At 36.6% G+C, this 14,688-nt stretch overlaps 1 long non-coding RNA gene across 1 annotated transcript; it reads right to left on the reverse strand.

The window, feature by feature from the left end:
- Positions 1-6,931: 6,931 nt before the first annotated feature.
- Positions 6,932-13,264, reverse strand: LOC119794196. Its single transcript, XR_005282194.1, has 2 exons — positions 12,952-13,264; positions 6,932-7,272 (listed from the first exon to the last, which is right to left on the reverse strand). It is a non-coding gene; the product is annotated as an uncharacterized LOC119794196 (long non-coding RNA).
- Positions 13,265-14,688: the final 1,424 nt, after the last annotated feature.

The following is a 14,688-nucleotide window of genomic DNA, read 5'->3' on the forward strand; positions in this document are numbered from 1 at the left end:
TTTGTTCTCCCAGCCGAGACAAAAAAATAAATAAATACATAAATAAAATTATTCTAAAAATAAAAAAAATGAAAACAAAATAAAATCACGTCTCATCGTTCAAGAAAAAACAGATACAATTATTTTAGAATCATTTGTAATACTTAGTGCGGACATGAACAAACAAACATCTTCGTTCACTTCTAAGATAAGAAAAAAAAAAAAAAAAAAACACACATAAACACATGTGGTTAAAGTACCTAAAAAATACTCAAGTAAGAGTAGCACTTTTTTTTTTTTTTTTACTCAAGTAAAAGTGAAAAGTAGTCATACAGGAAAAGACTCAAGTAAAAGTACAAAATATTTGGTTAAAAAAAAAGGTTACTTGAGTACTGAGTAACTTTTGGATACTAACATCAGATTTAAAGATTTAAGAAAAGATTCTGCCATACAGGCTTTATGTGCAAGTTCTCAATCAGTACAATGAGAACTGTATATATATTAGGAAAAGGTATCAAACTTCCAATGTTAATATTTGCTCTTTACTGTATGTTTAGCTGATTTTGGAATGGTTCACATTATTCTCAGAGCAGAGGACAAAGTAGTCAGAGAATTTACTCAGGTAGGAGTAGCAATAATTTACAAGAATATTATTCAAGTAAAAGTAAAAATTATTTGCACAGTAAACCTACTCCTAAAAGTACAAGCTGTCATATGTGGACACACTGTATATACTCTATATATCCCATGCAACTTTTTCTTCCTTTTTCTCCTTTGACTATTTGAGCTGATTATCAATCAATCAATCAATCAATCAATCAATCAATCAATCAATCAATCAATCAATCAATCAATCAATCAATCAATCAATCAATCAATCAATCAATTTTTCAAAATGTTACTCAAGTAAATGTAACTGAGTAAATGTAACTAATTACTACCCACTGGTGTATATAACTAAACTCCACCCAGTGATTGCCAGAAAACTATGAAGCTCCTTCCTTCAGTGGTGCTGCCAGACGATGGCAGACTTTTCTGACTTTTTTCTGTGTGCCAGTGATGAAGAAACATCCGGTGTTAATTCAGTGTTGTTCCATATCTTAATAAATTATTGAAAACGGTCTGCCCAATATTGGGGAATAAATATGTTGAAAGTATGGGGATATTTTTGCTCTTCTTTACTAACCAAAGCCTTCGAAATCCTTCTGATCTCTTTTAACCTTTTTTCAAACTATGACTTTAAGCAGGATATGAATTAGAAATGTTAATAAAAACGAAACAAAGCAAACAAACAAACATACAAAAAAACAAAAAAACAACCAGTTTGTTCCTTATTTAAATTTTTTATTATACCAGATTGGTTGGTTTTCACACACCATCATTCACGGATTACAGCAGATGGTATGCTACAATGTATTTTTCTATTGCAAACTCTTGTGCGCCCAAAAGTGATACATTGAATAAATTCCTTTCTGATGGTGCATGCTGATTATGTATGACTTTTGAATGAGCATGCATAAATAAATATATTGTAGGAATGTGTAATAACAACCAAGCAACCGTCTTGCACTGATAAATGTTGCCTCAGATCTTTACATCAAAAAGACCCCCTTTAATTAACTATATATATTGGTTGAATTATTATTAGTTGATACTAATATTAATAATTGTAATCACGGTCTAGCTTTCTGTGAGCAAAATTCATTCCAACATTGACCACATGGCGGCAGTGTTGCACATAGTTGATTCCACTCCAGTAATTTGAACTTCCAGACTTAAAGACTAAATTGCTATTCGTATCTCTTATAAATGCTGCATTCTGTACACTGTTTTCTAACTTCATATATCCAATCCCTTTTTGTTCATTTTTTTTTACATACTAATGTTATATTATTAATTATATTATAAAATATAATATTATTCATTTTCTAGCTGTGTGACTTTCTAAATTAACTGTTAGAAAAATTAACAGGGCCAGAGGTAAAGTTATGGTGGAGGATGTTCTTTTTCCGTGTGGATCATCAAAATAATTGGTCCTCCTAATTGTCAGTTATTCTCTTGATATGTTTACACAAGGTCGTCCTATGTGCTCGTCCCCATTTTTACTTACCGTTGGTGAGTCTGACATAGTTGAAAAACTGCAAAACGTTTTTGGAAAGTAAGCCTGTATGAGCGATGCAAACAGTAACTTTTAAACAGAGCATGCATGACAAGAAATGGGCTTGTGCACGCTCTCGCACGTGTTTAAAAGGCGTTCCCTGCCGGGAGTGGGTACATGATTGTGGATGTTCTTTTATTTTTTTTTTTAAAGTGGAGAGGACGGGTCTTTTCAAAAAATTCGCAAAAATCCTCCACAGTACCTTTAAGGTCATTTTTGTCATTTATGTTAATAAATAACTCTCCACTGCATCACATGAACCATATTAGTTTGTTTTATACATGTTAGCTTTTATGAGCATTGCATCATGTTCTGGTCACACAGGTCTGTGCTGCAGGGCTTGAATTTTTTTTATTTTTTTTGATACAATACCTTTTTACAATGTCCCAGTACATATCAGGATCTCTGGAACATGACAATTATTAAACTGAAGTTTCCTACTTATCCAAGGAACACGAAAAGATGATCTGAAATTTGCAGTACAGTTCATGACCTCTCTGTTTAAAGCTGACTTATGATTCACTTCCTGCTCCTTGTCAACAAGTGTTTAAATCCTTACTGTGAAATATGAAGTGACTCCTAGGAGAAGAAGTGCTGTAGTTGTCAAATAAGTAGTGTCACACAGAAGGAGTGAGAATGTATTCTTAGGATTCCTGTGTAGTCTGTGGAGCTGAAGATAATGGGTAGTGAGGGATGCTTTCACTGGAACCTTGCTTCTTACATTTTTACCTCCACCCTACAATTTTGCAAAACTTTTAACAGATAGTTGCTAAACCTGATGAGACACAAAAAGGGAGTGAGAATCATCTCCTGTTTTATAGGGAAGGGAAACCTTGTCTTTCTTAACAAAGTAAATTTCCACTAGCATAATTCACAAATTCTATGAAATTATCAATAAGAAGAAAATAAAATCTCCCTGATTAGATTACTGGATCAAATCTGATTTGCTAAAATGCAGAAAAGCTAAATCTTTGAGACCCTTTCCCCCTTAAAATTATAATTTTTCAGTGTTTCTCTAAAAGCAGTCTAAATCAGGTCAGTTCCAGTCTCCCAACCGTTTCTTTTGCCAAGACGAATAAAATGAAAAGAAAGCCGAACGGTGTCTGATGCCAAGTTCCAGACCAACCCAGTTCAACTGCGAGAGCCAGATAATTTGATGAACACTCCGAGAAAAATTAAGTTGGGGGTAACAAAAAGAGCATTGTCTATGTTGTTGGAGACAAACTTCAAAACAAGAGGCGAAACACAATGCTCTGACCCCTGAGGTTAAACACACAAAGGAAGAGGGTTTTAAACTAGTCCTGTTTGTCACATGGTGCAAATTCCACCATAAACAAAGCATGTGAAGAAGAGCCACTGTCATATAAAGAAGATGAACCCATTTTTAGATTTAACACCACGCTGCACCTCAGCTGTGAGCACAGGATGAAGCCAGATGAAGGTCTACATACAGAGCGAGGACCCATATTTCTAATTAGATTGAGCCAGCTGTTGTGTTTGAATTTAGTGATGGATGCTAATTCCTGTTGTCTCTAAAGCAACTTCCTATTTATGCTTCAGCTGCAAACTGTCTATGGATTTGTATTTGGTAAAAGCTGCATTATAATTTCTTGAATTAAAAGAGTTAGATGGATTTTTCTGTTGCACAAAAGGGGACATAATATGAGGCACTACTTTACTGCCTCATAAGATTTTTTTGGGACATTTCGTTAATGATCTTCGCACACGGAGGACAGCACCATCATGTTCACCCAACCGCCCAGCTATTGTGATTGGTGCCTAAGCTAACAATAACTTATGTGTATTTAAACGACCTTGGTCGGATTGCCCTGGCAGTATTTCTCTGTTGATGAATGTCCAGTTATGGAGCAGCTTAAAGTCATTTGATGTTTATTCAATGATTAGCTAGGGGTGTGGAGATCATGAAATATCCACAAGCCATAAAACAGAATGTGAGAGGGGCCACGTGTGTGGATAGAGAGACAACATTCTTGTGTCAGAGCCAAGCGGGAAATCTCCATGATGGCCCCCATCTTGTATAATCAAGGTTGTTGTTTTTTCTTATTATACAAGATGGGAAAATTGAAAGTGTTTGTTTATCTAATTACCTGACCCAGTAGACAAGGTTATTTGAATCACACCCTCCAAGGCATAAAACCAAAAAGTGCCATATAGGTTAAAATATTCCAGCAGTAAGGTAGCATAAATTAAAAGAAATTGAATTTTTAAAAGTTTTTAAATGGTCTTTATTGAGTAAAACACAGTCCCCAATTCTGGGGTTGCAACTGCAGCATTGTTGTTCCACGGCCTATTAAATAACAAGGCATAACTGTTCTACAACATTTATTTTTTAACAGATATTGTTCATATTCTTATGTGCATTCGCCCCTTATTCAGTCCTATTGTGATATTATCTCCCATCCATGCCTTCATCCCTTCTTTCAACAAATTGGATCCAAAATCGTGTTAACTGGCTCTACTTAAGCTCTTATTAGTGCATGCAGAATGAATGTAGTTGTTAACTATTAGCAAAAATACAGATGAATAAACCAACTTATAAAGAAATAGCAACCACAGACACAAGTTGATCATTCAAATGATCTTAGTTTCATCAAAAAAATCCCACATATGAGGTTTGAAGCTGATTTTTTTAACTGCATTCGACGAATAATGTCCAGGGACATATTAAAGATGTCATGATACAAAACAACTGCAAATGCTTTCTTATTTTTGTTACTTTTCACAAATTTCTGGCTAAAGATATAACTGGACTAAGTGGGACAATAATGCAATAATAATAATGTCACCTGTACAGCTTATCTGTAAATGAAGAATTCACTTTCACTGAACTGAAAAACTCCTGAAATTAGTTTTGGAATATGTAGCTAGCTCACACGTACAGGCTGTGCAGAGAACCTTCCTCCATCAATTTTTAAATCATAGCACCTGAAAATAGAAGGCATTAGAATCCGAGATGTGTTGACTGACCCAGATCCACCGTCCTTTAATTACGTTGTTATTTATGTCATTGTGACATTTATTCAAGGCCCGGTTTATTTGCAAGAAGACATTCTTTTCTGACACAATTGTAGATCCTATATTGGAGTTGCAGCTGGATGGAGTTCTTAAATTTTATAATGTAAGTCAGCATTTGCAACTTTGATGGCTGAGCAATTGGCCCAACGATGAGACACGCACGTACTCGCATTATTATGTAATGTTGCAGTGTTGTTACCTGAGCATTCGCAGGAAAACTATGTTGCATAATTGATGCTAACAGTTCCTCATCAAGTAAACCTGAGCAGGAAACACCAATAGTTATAATGTAAATAAAGAAACAGATGCATAAACTAGTGAAAACTTCTTTTAAGATGGACCAAAGTGTCAGTCTTTATTTCTTTTTTTATATCAGAAGCGTGTAAGTTCACCTAAAAGTAGAATGTCATGAAACATTCTGATTTAGCTTTGCAGAAACGTGAACATATGTTTTTTTTCTTTAATCAATACTGTAACAATATTTCCACACGTCTAAAAACACCTGTATCAGATTCTCACAGGCTTATAACAACAGCAGAACAGTCAGATATATATATATCTGTCAGTTTCAACTTCTGAAGTACACTTAATCAATGAAAAAAATAAACACTATGCATGTAGTTTATTTTATTTTAAGTTTATGCCATGTTATAAAAATAGGCAATAACTTAAACATTCAAATTGCATCAAGCCCTCTCTACGTCCTCTCAAAATCAGACAAAGGAAGATAAGATTTTATCTTTGCAAGGATCCTTTTATAAAAGATGAAGGATCATCCATCATCCAGGTTTTTTACAAACAGACAACAGAGGGAAGACAGGGCACCAACTACACTGTGGTACTTAAGCAGGGCAGGGGACTGCACAGACCAAGCACAGGAGACTCAGTTTTTTCCTCGTTTAGATAAAAAAAAAAATGCCTTCTGGAAAATATGTACAGCAGACAGGCTGTAATTTGTAATTACTGCTAGACAGATTTGAATGTTGTCTTCAAAACAATAAAAAAAGGACTTTGTGACTTTCAAAGATGAAACCCAGAGGCAGCAAATGCAAGGTAAAAACAACAGGTGCTAAAATCAACCCCTGCACACACAGAGGAGGGAGTGCTGCTAAAAGATTAATTGGAAAAAAATCTATTTGCCAGATAAGATCAAAACAAATTTAGTGCTGTACCTTAAATACCAAAAAGTGAATCAAGACAGGTCAAAGACAAATCTAAAAAGAACTTGATTTTCCAGCATGATAGTTCAAACAGTCATTTATAACTTTAAAAGGACAGTTTCAGTGCTGTACGAAATTTTAAAACCAGACTGTAACCTGTTAACAGGACAGTTATTAACTACATATAACAAATATTAACCCCTCAGATCTTTATGAAATATGGAAGAATTGAATAAAAAATAGAGAAATAAAAGCAGAAAACCAGTTAAAGGCTGCAAAAGACTCGAGACAGGAACATTTTGTAACAATAAAATGATTTAATCAATATTCATGTAATAGAATGGCCTAGTTAAATTCCTGAATCTATTGTATATCAGTGGCAAAATTTGGAAATTGCTGCATGTAAAACTTAATCTAACTTAGGTTGATGTTTTTTTTTAAGACAAATGGGCAAAGACAGATGTGCTGAGGTTTTAGAGATTCAAAACAAGATATTTGAAGCTGCAATCACATCTAAATGTGTTTTTTTAAACCACTTCAACATTTGTGCACAACTTGTTGATTTATCACATAAAGACTCCAATAATCTCTATAGAGGTTTGTGTTTTCAACTTGGTAAAATGGTTTAACATTCAAAGGTTATTATGAGTTTTGCAAAGCAGTAAGAGTGACACAGCACCATGTGCTTAAACAAATATGCTTTATTTGTCCTATAATTGTCCTTATTTCTGCCTGACAGACCTGCTCCTTTGATCAAACCACATCTGCAATAGTACCTAAAAGTGCCTCCTTCTCTTTTTCCTGGATTGTACCACAGCCGAGCATAGTAGATCAGATCAGATCCAAGCCTTTGTTTTGTCACACAAGAGCTCATCTTCAGTTGACAGCAGGTCATTATACAGCCGCCCAGCTTCCACACAGCTGCTGCTTCCAGTAAACCTGAAAAACCAACAACACAACATTCATGTTCAAACTTAAACAGAAATTTCTTAGTTTTCATTTTTAGATACAGGATCATCTAAAATATCACTGGCAACTAGGATTGAGAAGCAATGATACTACATCCTGCACAATTGTTCTCCAAGCATATCAGGAGAAACAAAGCACATCAGCCAGATCACACTGAGCCAATCTATTGTACGAGGCCTCTGTGAAATGGAGGAACCATCTGCTAAATTAGTGACAAGGGAAATGAAGGAATGTTTTGATTCATTCACCCCAGCAAGGTGTCCCACCCCTACAGAGCGACCAGTGGTTACAGACATGTACCTGCCAAAAATATTGTCAAGTATCAGTGAGAGATAAGATAATAACACTGACACACATTTGAGTGGGACTGTAGGTCAACATTTTCTCATGTACTGATCCATTGAGCTGCAAAAAAAAAAAAAGAAAAAAAAAATTCCCATTTTCCTATTCTGTTACGATCAGACATGATTTTTACATTTTTCCTGCATTTTACTCAAATAAGCCACTGAGAAAACTGACAGATTAAACAGAAGTGTTAAGCCTCCAATGATCCTTGCTATACTGTTTGCACGGAACCAAATATGCTGCATAAATCTGCGAATTTACTTTTTTTTTTTTTTAAATCAGCCTGATTCACAACATGAGATTCTGAGGAGGTCAGCAAAAGTTTGCAACCACAAGTCTTTGATAAAAGACGGTTTGCCTCTGCTGCACACAAACAACAGACCTCAATATCTCACATTTAGCAGTTAATCACCAGTTGTCAGCAAGTAATGCAGTCCTAAAGGCTTGAACACCACCTTTTTATGTAACCTGATTAAACTGTCTGCATTCTCTCCAAATTCCACCCAGTCCTCGCACTAAATTTAATTTATCTAAAGAGGCGTGAGTCAGAAAAAAAAAAGGATTCACCGAGAGCTTGTTAACACTGAGCAAATGTGTTTTTTCTGGCTTAAGACTATGCAAAAACACCCTGCTAGCTGCTGCACTCACCATCTGAGCTATCCAGGATATCAGGACGCTGTGCCTGTCAGTCCTCATTAAGCTCAAATCGATGCCAGAATTCAAGTAAGCTCCATTACCATGACTGGTATTGGGTCCAGGTGGCAAAGACACTAGTAAATTACTTTAAGGTAATTTGCAGGGATTTCATGATAGGCCACCTGGTGAAAAGAAAGGTCACATGTCTGTATTAAGATTCTTCAAAAGCAGTTTTCTGGTACGGTGTGCCTTTTCTTAAGAATCCCGCCACGTGTTTTGGTATATGTCTGGTTAAGATTTATTCAGCTAATGACTAAAACTTTCCTCAGTTTGTCTTTATTTAAAAAAAAAATGCTCTGTCATACTGGAAGGAAAACATATATGAAAACTACAGCAAACGTCCACCCTAACCTTTGATCCAAACTGTTAGTATCGACCTGTATGTAGTACCCTGTATTTAGTTTCTGCAGAAGTATTATCTCCACAGCATTATACTGGCATCATGGTGACATTCTGTTATGGTTTTCCTCTAAATCACAGATGTCAACCTCCAGTCCAGTCCTCAAGAGCAGGAATCCTGCACCTTTTAGATGTGTCTCTGTTTCAACATGAAATAATCAGGTCATCAGTATAACTTTGCAGAACCTGACTGCATGCTAGGGGAGTAATTAAGCCATTTGATTCAGGTGTGTTGGATCAGGGATATATCTAAAGATTGCAGGATAGCCTTTGAGGACTCCCCTGCTCTAAATGTGAACTAGTCCACTATTTTAGCTTTCAGTCCCATCCAACTATACCTACAGAGTCCACGGCCCCTTGGGTAAACTTTTTATAAATATCCTCCTTGGCTTGCCTGACAGGTTAGGTAGACGGTGACATCCTTACCAGCTTGCAGCTCTGTCATACCCCTTCTATCTTCGGATAAAGGACTGAGCAGTTGAGAAGTTTCTTTATAAACTCAACCTGCATTAAACTCCCCTTTAACCTCTTTTTTGACTTGTTTGATGTGTTTCTTCCTCTGGATGATGACGCAGTATTTATTCACAGACAAAAAATAATTAAAATAAAGGAAAGTTGTATTCATACTTGAATGCTTATCCTCTATGTAGAAATGAAGTGTAATGGGGATAAAAAAAAGCTGCAAACTACTCTTTTCTCATAATGATATCTAGGAAACATGAAAACACCTCATTTAATTGTGTTTCCACCTCCGAGATTTCCTTTTACACTTTGTGCTGGTCTAGCACAAACAATTTAGGTTATTAAAGCTTCTGGTTGTGAAGTATAAATTCACAAGGAGAACGCAGAAGAGCTATGAAGGTACTGTTGTTAAAGCTGAAATCATTATAGCCCCTTGTTGCAGAGAAGCCAGCAGATATTTCATTAAACGTTCAGCAAGAACATTTTCTCCGAACTCTTCATTTGGATCTCTCGCATGCTGCTCAGACAACCATAAAGCAACATGGTGTAAGCAGGGTTTATGTGGCATCTTAGTGATGTTAAACTAAACCGAGGCAATACATATGGTTCTACCAGCGACCCAGCAGGGGGCATTGTGTGTAACACTGACCTTACCTCATCAGCCCACCAAGAAAACTTTGACTGGAGCAGGAAGGGCTGAGACCTCTGTATTTCTGAACCTTTAAATGATCTTTATTTCTCCCCTGTTCAGTACTTTTCCATTTAGCTTAAGGCTGAAATGAACTGCTATCAATTGTTAACCTTGTAGGTTAGAAATACAAAAAAACGTTTGATAAACAGTTCATAGCAATTTCCAGAAGAGGAAAAAATATTAGATGGAAAACAACGATTAAACTTTGACTACTCTTATAGGTAAGAGACTTAATTAGTAAAGTGACTCAGTTGACAGCAGGTTTAATAACTTCATAACTGAGGCAGTAAGCATCACCCCATTCGTTAAACAGCCATCTCACTTTAGGAAATAGTGCCAGACTTTACTGGGGCTGAACTGTGACAGACATGTGTAGAGACCATAAGAGACTGCTTTCATACATCCATTGTCCCAAATAATCAAAAAGCTACATTTGATTAATTTTACTACAACCAAAATCTTGGAATCCATAATGTATTTCTTGCATCACCAAAAGTTTGATTGAATGTCAATTTTATCTCACAGGATCAATGATTGTTTTATTTCTGCACCAGTTAAGCATTTAAATCTTTACCATCTTACTTAATGGGTTAAGTCTTCTTGATTTTTTTTATCCTGTCCTCATGGCATTCATATTCTATTTTTAACCACAGGCAAGGCTGTGCCGACTGCTTTGAAATTAACATTGGTAATTTACTGCTGAGAAGGATATTTGACCTTTGGAAAGCACGAGAAGGAAACCAGACTCCTGCTCTGCCTTTCTGTGCAAAAGAACTTGTGGGTTAAAGGGTCATGCCACCTCATGTCATCCTCTCTGAGGAAAGTAAGAGGAACCTTTTAAAGCATCACCTTTGCCTCTACTGACGCTGCTTCGCATCCCTTGTTTTTCTATATCCAACAAACTGTATCTCTATTATATTTGGCCCCTGAGTTACATCCTCCACTAGAATAACTCAATCTATATTGAATGGGTTTCGGCTATGAATCTCACAAACACAAGTGTTTCATTAACCAACAAAGAGGTCTAATGAGAAATTCAACCTGAAAAACTCACATGGAGAAAAGGGCAATTAAAATAGTTTTATTGATTCATATATTTTAAGTCTTTGGCACTCAGACCTCAGTGGAAAACATTAGCTCTGAAAGTTACTTCGTTAATGTGCAAGAGTAGATGAATGAGAACAGGGGTGTATCTCCCCAGGTCTTAAACTGGTGATGGATTGGAGATAGAGTGCAGAGGAGTTTGGTCTATGGACCGCAGGTTCAAACTTGAGTTTCAATGTGAGACTGGTAGATTGCGTTAAGCTGACACCCAGGGAGAGCCTGGTTCTTGGAAAGATGGATTGCCAGCCTGGATAAATGCAGGTTTACATGAAACTTCCATGATGAGCAAGAATAAAGCAACCATGGAGCAAGAAACTCCCCTTGGGGAGAAGCCTCTGGCAGAACTAGACCCAACATGACAGTTGTCTTCCGGAAAGACTTGGGATGCCTATAGGAATGCCAGAATTTCCAGAGAGAGTTAAACTTCCAATAGGGACGAGGTAGCAGAAGCCGCATGAAGAAAGAGTCAGATGGAGCTTGGCACCAGTCGTGGAGGTGGGTTGAACCAGGCTCATCTGAATCAAAGTCAGACATGGTACGAACCAACTGGGCGAATGCTTTGCTTTGGCAACAGGCTGATTTGTGGATTTGAAAGCCTTTTAAACTGAGCTCTAAATGCTGATTGGGCTTCTAGGAGGTGTGGTCCAATAGTGGTTGATTGCATCAAAGAGAGATTAAAGCTGCAGTCTGTAACATTGAGGAGAGAGCAGACTTCGACTGAAAATTTGAAGAAAAAAAGGTTTCACTCCACTCCCCCACCCTCTCTGCTTCACTCATGCCCCACCTCCAAGCTCCACCCCTCTCACAGCATCTGCGCGGCTACCGCATGCGACCAGAAGGGGGGGCGGGATTCAGCGTGTGTGAGCTGTGATTGATACTCCATCAGACGCTCCTCTGGCTGTGATTGGTTGTTTTTACTCGTCCCGAATGATTCTTTCCAGATTGAAATACAGGCAGTAGGCGGTACCAATTGAAGCAGTTTTTTTCACAGGTTACATATCACATGTACTGCTGTCTGGGCATAGGGACAGTTTTAGCCAATATGACAAAAAAGTGATTTTTAAAAACTTACAGACTTCAGCTTTAACCTCTGATTGGATGGGGTAAGCAATTCAGTTTATTTAGTTGAACTTCCACCTACTGTATGGCTCATTATTATGCACTAATTAGGGTTAATTTGTAGTAGTTTTGGTGCCACAAGCTGAAGGATCAAGGCTGGCAGGAGGGGTATCTGGGACAGGAATGTGTTTTGTGCTGGGTTTGGTCTGAATATTCCAGTGAGGACAGACAGACAGTAACTGCTTTAAAACAACAAAGCATTTCATCTTTGCTGACAAATTTATGGCAGATAATTAAGAATGACAGTAGTTGAATGTTCTAAAGTGGTAAATACAAAGGGCTAATCTATTTCTGCCTAATTTTAACCAAAATCTTTATTTTTCTAATGTTGTCCTAATATCACACAACCCTTTTATTTTCTTTTATTTGTTTAAGATATATTAAAAATAAATGTGGTTTAAAAGCATTTCATGTAAATCCATATCAACTACAATGAACAATGAAATAAACAAGTTTTCTGAGTTTACATCTGCATGTACTCTCCCCAGCTAATTGATTGGTCAGAAGGGTGGCTTTCATCCGACTTGGGGAAAGATCTTCTCTCTGGTTATGGGGAAGAATTTCAGAGCTTATTAAAAACTGACTTTGATCTTCTGCCAGTAGGAGCATCACATCCTCACCCTGGCCTGAACTCAGTTGTAATCTTCATAACTTTAGAATTTAGGATAAAAAATGGATATGTTAAGAAATCCAGACTTGCAATCATACAAGTGTTCTTAATTTGATGGTATTGTGATAGATAGGCACCACTGTGATTAAACAATGCAAAAGGGGAAAAATCACAAATGAACGATCAAAGTGTTAACTGTTAAGCAATGTAAACTAGTACTTACAAATTTTGCGAAGTGCCTTCCATGGGCTACAAACACATGATGCTGTGTTACATTATCATGATGAATAATCCCTGTACCACACTACATAGTGGTGTTCATTATATCCATCCGAGCTGGTAATCCAGAGACCAGATTAGTCCAAAGACATCTGTGTTGCTTTCATTTGTTCTGTTGAGAATAAACCAAGCTACTGACTTTGTCTGTGTGTATGGTCTTCCTTAAATAGGTCTCCTGATCACATATTATCTAGCTATTACTTATTGCCCATCACATTTTTCGCAGAACTGTTCATGGTCTGTTACCACCCATGATGACATCAACTGCTCTTGTAAAAGACAGATTGCATACAGTTGCAGATTTTGTAGCAAAACTGCAGCAGATGTTTTTTTTTTTATTTAATCTGATCTACTGCGGTCACTAACTCTGAAATAATCTAAGGGTCTATTAGAAAACTGTGTTATTTTGCCCCAACAAAACATAAAGAGCAGACTGGTGGAGCTGAAGCAGCCCAGGCTCTTTGAAAAAGAGTTGAAATTCTGAGAAAACTGCCAGTTCCTCGAACACAGGCAGGGTCAATACAAAGTGTAAAGGCCCCCGCCACATTATTACTGTGAATTCCTAGAAAGCTGCCCTCTGGAACATGTACAGCAGGAAGTGACGTTATTGTGAATCACACAGCATGCATACAATAAAAAAACATGCATCAGAGCTTTCATCCTAGCTTTCCCTTTTATTCCTTTATACGTTTATTATGGATCAATTAGCTTATGGTTGCAACACAAGGAAATTCGGAGAAAGAGAGATATGGAATTGGAAAAACAAAACAATAAAGATAGGTCAATAAATCGACAGCTTCAGTACACTGAATTCTTAAACAATGAAAATCATTATAATGTGTGATGAAGGTTTCTTAAAGTGATACTCACTCAATGTTGAACCAAAGGTCAATGTCTATTTATCTTTCATCAAATGGAAACTAAAGAATATACTTTTTTTATTTTACATGTTAAATTTGATAAAAGAATAAATGATCCTCAAATTTATGACAAATGAAAACCTTTACTGGTCCACCATTCAATGCAGCTACTGCCACAAATCCTTTGGTGTATCTCTCTAGCGGTTTTGCAATGAAGAACTGAAATTTGCATCTAAAGGCTACAAGAGAGGGAGTTTATTGCCGTTTTCTATTTGAAGGATATTGGAAATCGAGCAACTATATTAAAAAGGAGATTTTGAAGTCTTTCCCCAGACTCTAAACTAGAATTAGATCTGGAAATTGAGTGGGTTATTCTTTTACTTAATGGCTGAATTGGCTGAATGTTTTTGGTCTTTGTCCTGCTGGAGGGTGAAGCTTTAAACCAATCTAAATTCCCAAACCTGTTCATCTTTCCTTCAAAATTTGACAGGTCCCCCATCCCTTCTATAAAGAGAAAAACATGAAGTCTTAGCTGGTATAGAACAAATGGTAAAGAACTATTTGTTCTATACCATTTGTTGTCGATGACTGTGAGGTATATTATTAGTAGATGTGAGAGCATCTGATGTTGTTAGTTGTTTTTTTTTTCTGATTAATGCTCCTCTCTTCATCCTAAAAGCACACATTGAAGTTCCTGACTGATGAAAACATTTTTAAAAATCGTATTTCAATTATTGCAATTAATTACATTTAATAGACTTCTAGAAATATAAAGATAGATAAAAAACATGTATATGTATTTAACAACGTTGAGGAAAAAT

The sequence above is a fragment of the Cyprinodon tularosa genome, unplaced genomic scaffold (assembly GCF_016077235.1).
Source record: "Cyprinodon tularosa strain WSP-4 unplaced genomic scaffold, ASM1607723v1 ctg47, whole genome shotgun sequence".
NCBI classification, from domain to species: Eukaryota; Metazoa; Chordata; class Actinopteri; order Cyprinodontiformes; family Cyprinodontidae; genus Cyprinodon; species Cyprinodon tularosa.